The sequence below is a fragment of the Pseudophryne corroboree genome, chromosome 2, assembly GCF_028390025.1.
Source record: "Pseudophryne corroboree isolate aPseCor3 chromosome 2, aPseCor3.hap2, whole genome shotgun sequence".
Classification (NCBI taxonomy): domain Eukaryota; kingdom Metazoa; phylum Chordata; class Amphibia; order Anura; family Myobatrachidae; genus Pseudophryne; species Pseudophryne corroboree.
The window spans coordinates 443,266,961-443,280,138 of record NC_086445.1 but is presented as its reverse complement, the minus strand read 5'-3'; the positions used below and the strand labels follow the sequence as shown (position 1 = coordinate 443,280,138).

At 47.4% G+C, this 13,178-nt stretch overlaps 1 pseudogene; it reads right to left on the bottom strand.

The window, feature by feature from the left end:
- Positions 1-12,101: 12,101 nt before the first annotated feature.
- On the bottom strand, positions 12,102-12,221 carry LOC135051443 (5S ribosomal RNA; annotated as a pseudogene).
- Between the last annotated feature and the right edge of the window lie 957 nt (positions 12,222-13,178).

Genomic DNA, 13,178 nt, shown 5'->3' with positions numbered 1-13,178 from the left:
GGAGGCCCTTGCACAAACTGGCTTTATTCTACCTAAGTTGCCCTCCCACAAGTGTGTACTCCGAAAGAGTGTTTAGTGCCGCCGCTCACCTTGTCAGCAATCGGCGTACGAGGTTACATCCAGAAAATGTGGAGAAGATGATGTTCATTAAAATGAATTATAATCAATTCCTCCGCGGAGACATTGACCAGCAGCAATTGCCTCCACAAAGTACACAGGGAGCTGAGATGGTGGATTCCAGTGGGGACGAATTGATAATCTGTGAGGAGGGGGATGTACACGGTGATATATCGGAGGGTGAAGATGAGGTGGACATCTTGCCTCTGTAGAGCCAGTTTGTGCAAGGAGAGATTAATTGCTTCTTTTTTGGGGGGGGTCCAAACCAACCCGTCATATCAGTCACAGTCGTGTGGCAGACCCTGTCACTGAAATGATGGGTTGGTTAAAGTGTGCATGTCCTGTTTTGTTTATACAACATAAGGGTGGGTGGGAGGGCCCAAGGATAATTCCATCTTGCACCTCTTTTTTCTTTTCTTTTTCTTTGCATCATGTGCTGATTGGGGAGGGTTTTTTGGAAGGGACATCCTGCGTGACACTGCAGTGCCACTCCTAGATGGGCCCGGTGTTTGTGTCGGCCACTAGGGTCGCTAATCTTACTCACACAGTCAGCTACCTCATTGCGCCTCTTTTTTTCTTTGCGTCATGTGCTGTTTGGGGAGGGTTTTTTGGAAGGGACATCCTGCGTGACACTGCAGTGCCACTCCTAGATGGGCCCGGTGTTTGTGTCGGCCACTAGGGTCGCTAATCTTACTCACACAGTCAGCTACCTCATTGCGCCTCTTTTTTTCTTTGCGTCATGTGCTGTTTGGGGAGGGTTTTTTGGAAGGGACATCCTGCGTGACACTGCAGTGCCACTCCTAGATGTGCCCGGTGTTTGTGTCGGCCACTAGGGTCGCTAATCTTACTCACACAGTCAGCTACCTCATTGCGCCTCTTTTTTTCTTTGCGTCATGTGCTGTTTGGGGAGGGTTTTTTGGAAGGGCCATCCTGCGTGACACTGCAGTGCCACTCCTAGATGGGCCCGGTGTTTGTGTCGGCCACTAGGGTCGCTTATCTTACTCACACAGCGACCTCGGTGCAAATTTTAGGACTAAAAATAATATTGTGAGGTGTGATGTGTTCAGAATAGGCTGAAAATGAGTGTAAATTATGTTTTTTGAGGTTAATAATACTTTGGGATCAAAATTACCCCCAAATTCTATGATTTAAGCTGTTTTTTAGGGTTTTTTGAAAAAAACACCCGAATCCAAAACACACCCGAATCCGACAAAAAAAATTCGGTGAGGTTTTGCCAAAACGCGGTCGAACCCAAAACACGGCCGCGGAACCGAACCCAAAACCAAAACACAAAACCCGAAAAATTTCCGGCGCTCATCTCTACTAATTTTCTCTTGCTTTAAGGGGGTAATTCAGATCTGATCCCTGCTGTGCATTTTCACATAGCGTGCGATCAGATCTGAACTGCGCATGCGTATGCGTCGGCGTGACGGACCACTGCTACGGGGATCAGCGCCCTGCGACAGGATGGTGCGCAGGATCCAGTTGCATGGTCGTTCGCAAGGTGATTGACAGGAGAAGGCCATTTGTGGGTGGTAACTGAGCGTTTTCAGGGAGTGTCCGGACAAACGTAGGCGTGTCCAAGCATTTGAAGGGAGGGTGTCTGACGTCAAATCCGGTCCCGATCAGCAAGAATCAATCGCAGCGGCTGAGTAAGTCCTCGGCTGAGCAGTGACTGCACAAAATTAGTTTGTGCAGCTCTGCTACACATACGGATGCACACTTGCACAGCAAATTCACCCTCCCCCTCTAGGCGGCGGCTATCTGATAGCAGGGCTGCAAAAAACCCAGCCCAGCGATCAGATCTGAATTACCCTCTAAGAAAGCAATGTCCATCTGCTGTTCTGCTATGCTTAATATGCTATTTTATTTAATTATATGCTAATGTGTCTGTGGAAATATTTTTATTTATATATTTTCAAACCAGCAGCTGGTCTTGTTTTGAGCACCCCTACTCTTACCCTATGTGTATTTATTCTGGTTCTTACCCACTTGCCTGGCATGGATACATCATTTGCATCCACTCCCAGAGGTGCATTATCCAGAATGTATACATGAAAAAAGAAATGGAATGTTAGCGCTCCAATCTAGGATTCAGCTGGAAACCCTATAGTGATCATACACCTATAATGCAGTAACAAACAGTAAAATAAAAGGGGAAACCGCGATTCCTGGTTGGGGTAGGATCTCACAATTAAAACACACAAAGGGGTATATGCAATTGCGTTCGAATTGCTGCAAAAGTCGAAAAACGGGGCATTTTCGACAAAAAAAACATGTCGAATTGGATTCGACAATGCAATACAGTACTTTTCGTCAAAATACCTGCCGTTTCAGATTCGACTTTTTGCAAATCGACATTTTCAAAATTCGACATGTCTGCAATGGTCAAAATGCGGCTTTTCGACAAAAGTATATTTAATAGAAGAATGTCGATTCGACAACAGTGCTTTTCGACAGTAATTTTCGTCAATTTCATTCCGCCTCACTTTGCTGGCGGAATCTAATAAAAATGTTTAAAAACATGTTTTTTTGTGTGTTTTTTTATTGCTAATAGCATATCTATTTTTATTAGAAGGGATTATATACTTGGTTTGTCTATTTTTGACCCACAAGTATTTTTTAATAGATTTTTAAAAAGAATATTTTTTTTTCACTCTGCTGAGGGGAATGTACCCATGCTTCAACAGTTTTACCCAAGATACACTTCTGCAAAACCACTCCAGTATTGGACCAGTTTACCCCACTCTATCATGGACATCCTACTTGTGATGTGGACCTGAACCACCGCCATGTTAGAGTCACTCTTTCAGGTGAGATGTATTGGCCAAAACTCCATCTTGTCTGAGTAACCTGTGTATATGCGCAGTGTTGCTGGGACCTTTTGTTCTTTCCCAGGGTGGTGGAAACACTCTCAAATTACCTCCTTATTCTCTTCCGCGGGTCTTGTGGAGTATCCTTCCTGATTTGCAGGAACCAGCCTGGATTTGAAGGGACCGGACAGTTCCCCTGCTGTACCATGGGCGACCTACTTGTGATGTGGACCTGAACCTCCGCCATGTAGCAGACACCCCCCCTCAGGTGATATGTATTGCCCAAAACTCCCTCTTGTCTAAGTAAGCCAGGCATGTCCCAACTGCGGCCCTCCGGCATTTGCAAAACTGCATATCCAATCATGCCCTGACACAGCAATGCTTACGCTGTGTCAAGGCATGCTTGGATGTGTAGTTTCTCAAGTGTGAAGGGTTGCATTTGGGACAAAGGCCAATGTAACCTGCTTGTACCTTGTCTTTGGATGACACAAATACCTAGAACCTCATACTATTCTCTTCCACAGGTCTCGCGGAGTATCCTTCCTAAATTGGGTGGATGTGAAGGGACATGACTGTTCCCCTGATGTACCATGGGCGACCTACTTGTGATGTGGACCTGAACCTCCGCCATGTAGCAGACAACCCCCCTCAGGTGAGATGTATTGCCCAAAACTCCCTCTTGTCCAAGTAACCCCGGCATGTCTAAGGTGCAGCCCTCCGGCATTTGCAAAACTGCACATCCAATCATGCCCTGATACACCAATGCTTACGCTGTGTCAGGGAATGTTTGGATGTGTAGTTTCTCAAGTGCCGGAGGGTTGCATTTGGGACAAAGGCCGCTGTAACCTGCTTGTGTCAAAGTGTTGCTTGTACCTTGTCTTTTCCTAGAAGGGTGACACTATTACCAATACCTGGAACCTCATACTATTCTCTTCCACAGGTCTTGCGGAGTATCCTTCCCGATTTGCAGGAAACAGCATGGATGAAAAGGGACACGACAGTTCCCCTGCTGTACTATGGGCGACCTAACACAATACCACTGCATCTCTGAAATGCCATATTTTACATTCTATTTACTATTAATTTAAAGAAAAACACACAAAACTTCTCATTTTAAAAATGTATTGAAGAAATATAATTGTATTTAATTTTGGATTAAAAAATAAAATGTAATAAAACAAAAAAAGTAGCGTTTGTTCTTCTTTACATTCTTTTCTTGTGTAGATATCTGTGAAAAAAAATAATTCCATATTAAGTAAAGACACTAATGATGTCATGTTCATTCCTTTCCCAAGAACATTTGTGGAACCACACCATCCAGCATGACCCATTGCTGGACTGTGTTGTTCCCCAAGGTCAGGCGGTCCAAAGTGGCAGATTGGTGTCAGTAGTCAGCACTTTGACACGCCTGCACTTGTGGAACCACACAGCCCAGCATGACCCATTGCTGGACTGTGTTGTTCCCCAAGCTCAGGCGGTCCAAAGTGGCAGAGTGGTGTCAGTGGTCAACACTTTGACACGTCTGCACTTGTGGAACCAGACAGCCCAGCATGACCCATTGCTGGACTGTGTTGTTCCCCAAGGGCAGGCAGTCCAAAGTGGCAGAGTGGTGTCAGTGGTCAGCACTTTGACACGCCTGCACTTGTGGAACCACACAGCCCAGCATGACCCATTGCTGGACTGTCTTGTCCCCCAAGGTCAGGCGGCCCAAAGTTTCTTGAATATGTACATTGAAACATGGCTTTACTCACCTTGGTACGCACAACACGAACTACGCCGTCCACTTCAATTTTCCACCCAATCCTATGAAGAAGCCAAAAATAAACACTAGTGAATAGTAAATTCACACAACAGTGAAAGCCTATTTTACACCAATACAAAAAGGAGTTTGTTTAAAAAAAAAAAGTGGTATCAGAATAGCTCTTTGGCCCATCATACATGTAACCACAAGGAGCTTTCATCAGTTACCACACGCGCCCGCATACATGCCCGCGCATGTATGCCTAGACATAGCTCCTTGGTAGTATCCGGTCACGGGTGGGGGAGCCCAACACAAAATTTAAAACAATAGTAAGAAAAAAAACTAATGGGAGGGGGAGAAAGGGAAACATGAAAAACATAAATAGTAAATAATAAAACGATACGGCTTATGGTGGTTGTCCGTCCGGATCCTCTTCTTCCTCCTGATGGGGCGTTGATGCCCTGGGCGGCTGTGACTTGGCCTCGGTGGCCGTGCGGGTGTAGATGATGCGGCCGGTGTTGGTGGTGGAGGCATCTGGTGGGTGGGGTATATTCCTGTATATCCGTGGTACAGCTGTGACCGTCCATACCAGGATGGTGGTGGAGGAAGGGCAGGAGGCGTCCATGTGGCTTGTGATGGCGGATGTGGTGGTTCACCAGCGTGTTGATGAGCTGGCTCTGGGAGCTTATCGTACATCATCTGCAGTGTGGTTGCGATGATCTGTTGGCTGGATGCCGAATGTCGTTGGCTCTCCGACATGTTGTCAACGCTGTGTGCCAGGCATGATGTGTTATCCACCAGCTGGTTAATGGATGTGGCCAGAACTTGAAGGATATCCATAGTCTCTCTGTGATCTTCTCGTCTGGTCTTTTGCGTTTCTGCCATGCTGTCGGCAAGAGCCTTTTGCATTTCAACCAGACCGTTTGCCATTTTCTCCATTGTCTTCTCAATGGCGTCCAGTCTGGTTTCAACGACATTCGTGTAGGTATCCTGGCGGGCAGTCATCTCTGCTGCCAGGGTGTGTACCCTCTGAACATTTGAGGGATCCTGCCCTTGCTGTACGTCTGCCACCAACAGAGCTGGCTTTAGCTATAGGCAGGCTAGGCATTTGCCTAGGGCATTCAAGCATGTCTAGGGGCATCCAAGCATGTCCCTGCAGTATCTCATGCTGAGAGGGACAGTCCGCAAACTGTTACTTTCCAAATGTATTCAATCAGTACTTGTATACACTGCTGTTTACATTTGTAAAAAAAAATGCACACTGTGCCTTAAACTTCCTCTGACATGCTTGAATGCCCCTGACTTGTGAGACCTCAGACAGACAGCAGAAGCCCAGTAAATGCAATTCCTGGACCTGTGACATTTTTACTGACTATATAAGGTTATTAGTGAATGGCTTCTTATGATAACACATGTGTATTTTGGAAGACTGCTTCACAGAAACCTGACATCACCTATACTGCTTGTGCACATGGGGGAGGGGGGCCCTGCCATCCTGTGTGTGTCCCTTATCCCTGTGCAAACCCCAGGTGTCTGCAGGGACATAACATGGGCAGTGATCTCCCCACACTTTATTTCCTAGTCAGTCCATACCGTAAAATTCCCCTGCCATCTAGCACTGTAACGTGGTCAGTAAGTTGCGTTGTGTTATTTCTATATGAAACATCAGTGCAGCGTGACTTTTGGACACATCAGACTGGAGGGCAGAGCATTTAGCTCCCACAGTATAAAGTAAAGGGCATGCAGTTAACGGGAGTAACAGACACCAGCAAACACACTGAATAGTGAAGGGAATGGTCAGTTTCTACATGTTTGGTACTGATCTTTTTGTATAACCAGCAAGTGCGGCAGTATCTGTGGCAGTATATGTGTATTATGGGCATTACTAATGTGGGGCATATGTGTAAGGTGCATTACTGTGTGGCATTATGTGTATTATGGGCATTACTAATGTGGGGCATATGTGTAAGGTGCATTACTGTGTGGCATTATGTGTATTATGGGCATTACTAATGTGGGGCATATGTGTAAGGTTCCTTTACTGTGTGGAATTATATGTATTATGGTCATTACTGTGTGGCATTGTGCAGAGTTGAACTGGCCCACAGGGTAAACCCCCGGTGGGCCCCACTACCTGAGCGTTGCAGGTACAGATGCAGAACTAGCGGCGGAGCTAGGGGGCACCAGACAAAATTTTGCCTAGGGCATCAAATTGGCTAGGGCCTGCTCTGGCCACCAATTGCATTTGTGCAGCTGAAAAGAAAATTAGAAATTAGAATACACATTCATACATTTGTTTGAAGGCTCACAATTTGATAATTACTCGCACAGGGATGTAGAAACAGCGGGCTGCTGCACTTCCACCTCGTCGTCCGACGAATCCTGTAGGAGATCCGGCCTGAAGAAGGGACCAATCCCCGACGCAAGTCCGCTGCTGGTCCGTGGCACCTCTGTTTGCAAAAGAAGAAAAAATAAAATAAAGTTAATAAACTATACAAAAATGGCGACCCCCCCCCCCAAAAAAAAAAATACCCCAAAATAAAAACCTTCTCCATCCTGTGGTGCTGCTGCTCCAGGAGCTTCACTTGTCCTCAATTCTGGAGACTTTTCAAGGGTATGGCTGGATACGTCTGCACAGCTGTCTTCAAACCCAAGAAAAGTCTCGTCCGTTAACTCTGTAGACTCAAACAGTTTGGGTGATGGGTCCACAAGGGTAGTGTCTTGTTGAGGCTCTTCGGTCACAGTCCCAGAGCTCCTGGAGAGATGACGAGCTGGTGAGGGCCTGCGCGCAGGGGATGTAGTTTGGCGCCCAGCTGGTCGTGTGGTCGCCGACGGTGTCTGGCGCACAGGTGACGTTCTGCACGCTGTCTGGCACGCAGGTGATGGTCTGCGCGCTGACGATGTCTGGCGCGCAGGTGACTTTCTGCGTGCTGACCATGTGAGGCGCGCAGGTGATGATCTGCGCGCTGCTGATGCTTGCTGCGCAGGTGATGGTCTGCGCGCTGCTGCCGATGCCTGCTGCGTAGGTGAAGGTCCGCGCTGGCGATGTCCTGCGCGCAGGTGATGTCCTCTGGGCAGGCGTGTCTGGGGAAAAAGAACAAACACATTAGCAAATAAAAAAAAAAAAAGATTAGTGCAGCTCATTTGAATGTATTCTTACCATCAGGCCTCCTTTTGGACTGCTTGTCTCCAGCCGTCTTCCGTCTTCGGGGCGGTTCTTCCTCCTCGGGAAAGCCAGCAGGACGGCTGGAGTCCACACCTCCGCAAACTCCTTGGACCATAACAGGGTTCATGCGCATTCTAATAACGTTCTCCCAGGGTAGCCACTTCAGATTGAGAGCCGGACCACCTCCCGTAGCTGTCTCATGTCGGCGCTGAATCCCCATCTTCTTCTTGGTCTGTCTGAGGCAATCACTGTACCGCTTCATGCAGTTTTTGGTGCTCCGGCGGTTTCCAGATACTGCAGTGACTTGTCTCGCGATGACATCCCAGATATTTTGCTTGCTCTTAGCTGCTGTGGTCTGTGCCCTTGGTCCATACAGAACGTCGTAGGACCTATCCAGTGGCGGAACTAGCGAGCGGTGGGCCCAGGTGCGACAAAATGCTTTGGGCCCCACCCCCCCACATCCCATCCAAGTCCACCCCCTCACCCCTGGAGAGGATCTGGTGAGGGAGACCTGCTCAGGGCCAGAGAAATGGATACCTAGCAACAGTGCCGTAACTAGACATTTTAGCACTGTGTGCAAGAAACGGCCTCGGAGCCCCACCCCTGCATGCAAATCAGGGGCAGTGCGCGGCGTAGGCGCAAAAATACATAGTGGCGTGGCTTCATGGGGAAGGGGTGTGGCCACAAAATAATACCAATTCATAAAACGGTGCACAGTAGTCTCCATTCTTCAAATTACGCCGCACAGTAGCACCACTACACCAGGCAGAGACCCTTTTACACCTTACAGCGGACAGATTCCTCTTTTTACACATTACGGCAGACAGCGTCCCCTTTTTACACATAACGGCAGACAGCGTGCCCTTGTTACACATAGCGGCAGACAGTGTGCACTTTTCACACATAACGGCAGACAGCGTGCCCTTGTTAAACATAGCGGCAGACAGCGTACACTTTTTACACATAACGGCAGACAGCGTCCCCCTTTTTACACATTACGGCAGACAGCGTGCACTTTTTACACATAACGGCAGACAGCGTCCCCTTTTTACACATTACGGCAGACAGCGTGCCCTTGTTACACATTACGACAGACAGCGTCCCCCTTTTTACACATTACGGCAGGCAGATTCCCCCTTTTTACACATAGCGGCAGGCAGATTCCCCATTTTTACACATAGCGGCAGGCAGTCCCCCGTTTTTACACATTGCGGCAGGCAGATTCCCCCTTTTTACACATTGCGGCAGGCAGTCCCCCGTTTTTACACATTGCGGCAGGCAGATTCCCCATTTTTACACATAGCGGCAGGCAGTCCCCCATATTTACACATTGCGGCAGGCAGATTCCCCATTTTTACACATTGCGGCAGGCAGATTCCCCCTTTTTACACATTGCGGCAGGCATTACCCCGTTTTTACACATTGCGGCAGGCAGATTCCCCCTTTTTACGCATAGCGGCAGGCAGTCCCCCATTTTTACACATTGCGGCAGGCAGTCCCCCATTTTTACACATAGCGGCAGGCAGTCCCAACAAAGAAAGAGACAGAAAGAAAGAGACAGAAAGAAGAATTATACTTATCCTCTCCGGCGTCTCCGCTGGCTCAGGCTCCTTGGTGCAGCGTCAGACGATTCCCGGGCTGGAGAGAAGGAGGAGGAGGGAGGTGGAGGAGGAGGGAGCCGCAGCAGCGCTGTGTCATTGGTGGAGGCGCTGCTGCTGCTGCCCCTCTGCTTCACTATAGGCTGTTCTCGGAAGACAGCCTATAGTGAAGCAGAGAGGCACCAGCAGCAGCGCCTCCACCAGTAGTAAAGCGCTGCTGCGGCTCCCTCCTTCGGCTCCCTCCTCCTCCTTCTCCCCCGTACCGCTGTTCCTCTCCTCTCTCCGGGCGGCTGTGCGCTGTGGGCAGCGGTTGCCCGCAGCGCACAGCGGCATGTAATGAGTCAGTTTGACTCATTACATGCTTTGGGCCCCTGGACAGAGGCGGGCCCCAGTGCAACGCACTGGTTGCACTGGCGGTAGTTCCGCCTCTGGACCTGTCGACGCCATCCACTAGGGCACAGTTTTCCGCCTCAGTGTATCTGTGTCCATGCGGCTTCTTCTGTCCTGCGTCTTCACCAGAGGCTTTCTCCTCCGACTGATCCTCTGGCTGGCTTCTTGCCTTTAGGGATAAAAAGAAAACATGCATTTAATAAGATCAGTATGTACCTGTGAGTGTGTCAGTATCCCTGGCAGTGCGCAAAGATACCTGTAGGTGTGCATGGCAGTGCGCAAACTAGGGTGTGTCATGTTGGATGCTATTGTGTCTGCAGGTGTTGTCAGTATTTACCTTCCTAGGCCTTTTCTTTTTCTTTTGCTTCTGTCTTTGGTCCCTTAATGACCGCGGCTGGTCACTGCATGCCTGGTCGGTCGTATCCTCCTCCTGGGTCGGCTCCCACTCCTCATTGCTGTGCAGGGAAAATTCTTCTGAGGGGTGGGGGGAAGGGGGGATCGGGGTCGCTTGTCCCTGGACATCTCTGTTGTAAAAAGAAAAATTATTTTTACAAATTTAAACACACATTACATAATTACATGGCAGATACCGACACAGTAAAAGTCAGCCCAAACAAGCCAAAAAGTACCTCCAGCATGTGCAGGGATGCACCAGTGCTAAAATAGGAGCAAAAAAACATGTTTTGGGAACAAACAACAACACATGTCGGCCACATGGCAGATACCGACACACTGAAAAGTCACCCCAAACAAGCCAAAAAGCATCCCTGCCCATGCTGGAGGTCAACCAGTGCTAAAGTAGGAGCAAAAAACATGTTTTGGAAACAAACTACACCACATGTCGGCCACATGGCAGATACCGACACAGTAAAAGTCAGTCCAAACAAGCCAAAAAGTACCTCCAGCATGTGCAGGGATGCACCACTGATAAAATAGGAGCAAAAAAACATGTTTTGGGAACAAACAACAACACCACATGTCAGCCACATGGCAGATACCGACACACTGAAAAGTCACCCCAAACAAGCCAAAAAGCATCCCTGCACATGCTGGAGGTCAACCAGTGTTAAAGTAGGAGCAAAAAACATGTTTTGAAAACAAACTACACCACATGTCGGCCACATGGCAGATACCGACACAGTAAAAGTCAGCCCAAACAAGCCAAAAAGTACCTCCAGTATGTGCAGGGATGCACCAGTGCTTAAATAGGAGCAAAAAAACATGGCCCTCATTCCGAGTCGTTCGCTCGGTATTTTTCATCGCATCGCAGTGAAATTCCGCTTAGTACGCATGCGCAATATTCGCACTGCGACTGCGCCAAGTAATTTTACAATGGAGATAGTATTTTTACTCACGGCTTTTTCATCGCTCCGGCGATCGTAATGTGATTGACAGGAAATGGGTGTTACTGGGCGGAAACAGGCCGTTTTATGGGCGTGCGGGAAAAAACGCTACCGTTTCCGGAAAAAACGCATGAGTGGCCGGGGAAACGGGGGAGTGTCTGGGCGAACGCTGGGTGTGTTTGTGACGTCAAAACAGGAACGACAAGCACTGAACTGATCGCAGATGCCGAGTAAGTCTGAAGCTACTCTGAAACTGCTAAGTAGTTTGTAATCGCAATATTGCGAATACATCGGTCGCAAGTTTAAGAAGCTAAGATACACTCCCAGTAGGCGTAGGCTTAGCGTGAGCAACTCTGCTAAAATCGCCTTGCGACCGATCAACTCGGAATGAGGGCCCATGTTTTGGGAACAAACAACAACACATGTCGGCCACATGGCCGATACCGACACACTGAAAAGTCACCCCAAACAAGCCAAAAAGCATCCTTGCACATGCTGGAGGTCAAAGAAAAAATACCAAATGAGAGGAAATGGAAAAAAAGTAGACTCTTGTTTGGGAGCACTCAACCTCAGAGGGACTAAAGTGTATCAATGTCTTATACTGATAAAATCATGATTTTAATAGTTTCTTAGTAAAATATATAAAATTATCGGAGTTCAATAAATATGTGATACAAGACTATTATGCGAAAATATTTATATAGATTAGAGTAGATAATTAGCAAAAATTGCTATAATATAATGTAAGCCGGAAAATCTTTTATATTGTCAAAAAGGTGTCACCTTCTAGTCTCAGTAGTGTCCGTCATAGTGAGTATATGACCATCATTCATACTGCAAGAATCCCAAATGGAAAAATGATTGCAGAGAATTAAATCATAGGTCATATGGATCCGAGTACCTATCTGTGACTTAAAATTAGGCGGCAAAATTTATTTGCAGTACCAGGATGTTCCAAGGTGGTCTCCCATCCAAGTACTAGTCCGGCCCTCCACTGCTTGGCTTCCGAGATCGGAAGAGATTGGGCATCTCCAGTGGGGTATGTCCGCAATTTTTTAAGCTAGCCCTTTTGTTTGTCACCTTAAATAGGAAATGGAATTGGTCGTATTTTCCACAAGAAAAAGGGGGACGGACACACATAGTCTCAAAATATACAGATTGGATATAATAATTATATGGCAAGAAAATGTCAAGGCCACTAATATCCAAACAAGGTAAATCCTTCCTTATTTATGCATTACTGTTCACCAGTCAAATATGAGTCAATAATAAACTCACTCGCAGTAGTGCTGTCTAAATATGTAAAACTAGGCATGCATTTATCACCAAGAGAAATCCCAAGATTACTACATGCTGGAGGTCAACCAGTGCTAAAGTAGGAGCAAAGAACATGTTTTGGAAACAAACTACACCACATGTCGGCCATACCGACACAGTAAAAGTCAGCCCAAACAAGCCAAAAATCATTCCTGCACATGCTGGAGGTACACCAATGCAAAAGCATGACCCAAAAAACATTTTATGAAAAAAAAAAAAGTGAAAAACTACCTCCAAACACAAAACTCCAAAAAAAACATGCAGCAATACAAGCAGGAGCTATATACACATACCTGCACACATATACATACCCCAAGCATCCCAAAGCAACGCCACATGTACACCTCATGGCACCCCCCCACTACACAAACACATACATGCAACGCCAGACCACATGTGGTACTTACCTACAAATGTAGAAATCGCTCCAAAAACGACTCTCCTCCGGGGTAACAGGTCTCCTGTCCGTCCTGGATTAAAGCCTGCTGGGTGTCCAAACGATACCACAGCAAACAACAACCAATTTGCTAGCTCTGCAGCACCTCCACTCCACTCTGCAGGTTCACAAAATGGCTGCTGAGCACGCAGCAAACAAGCCCTATAAAGGGCTGAAAACGGCGGGAAGTCGAATCCAGGACGCCCACTACTCGACGATTGGTCCGTTATTTGACAAGGGGAGTGTCAAATACATTT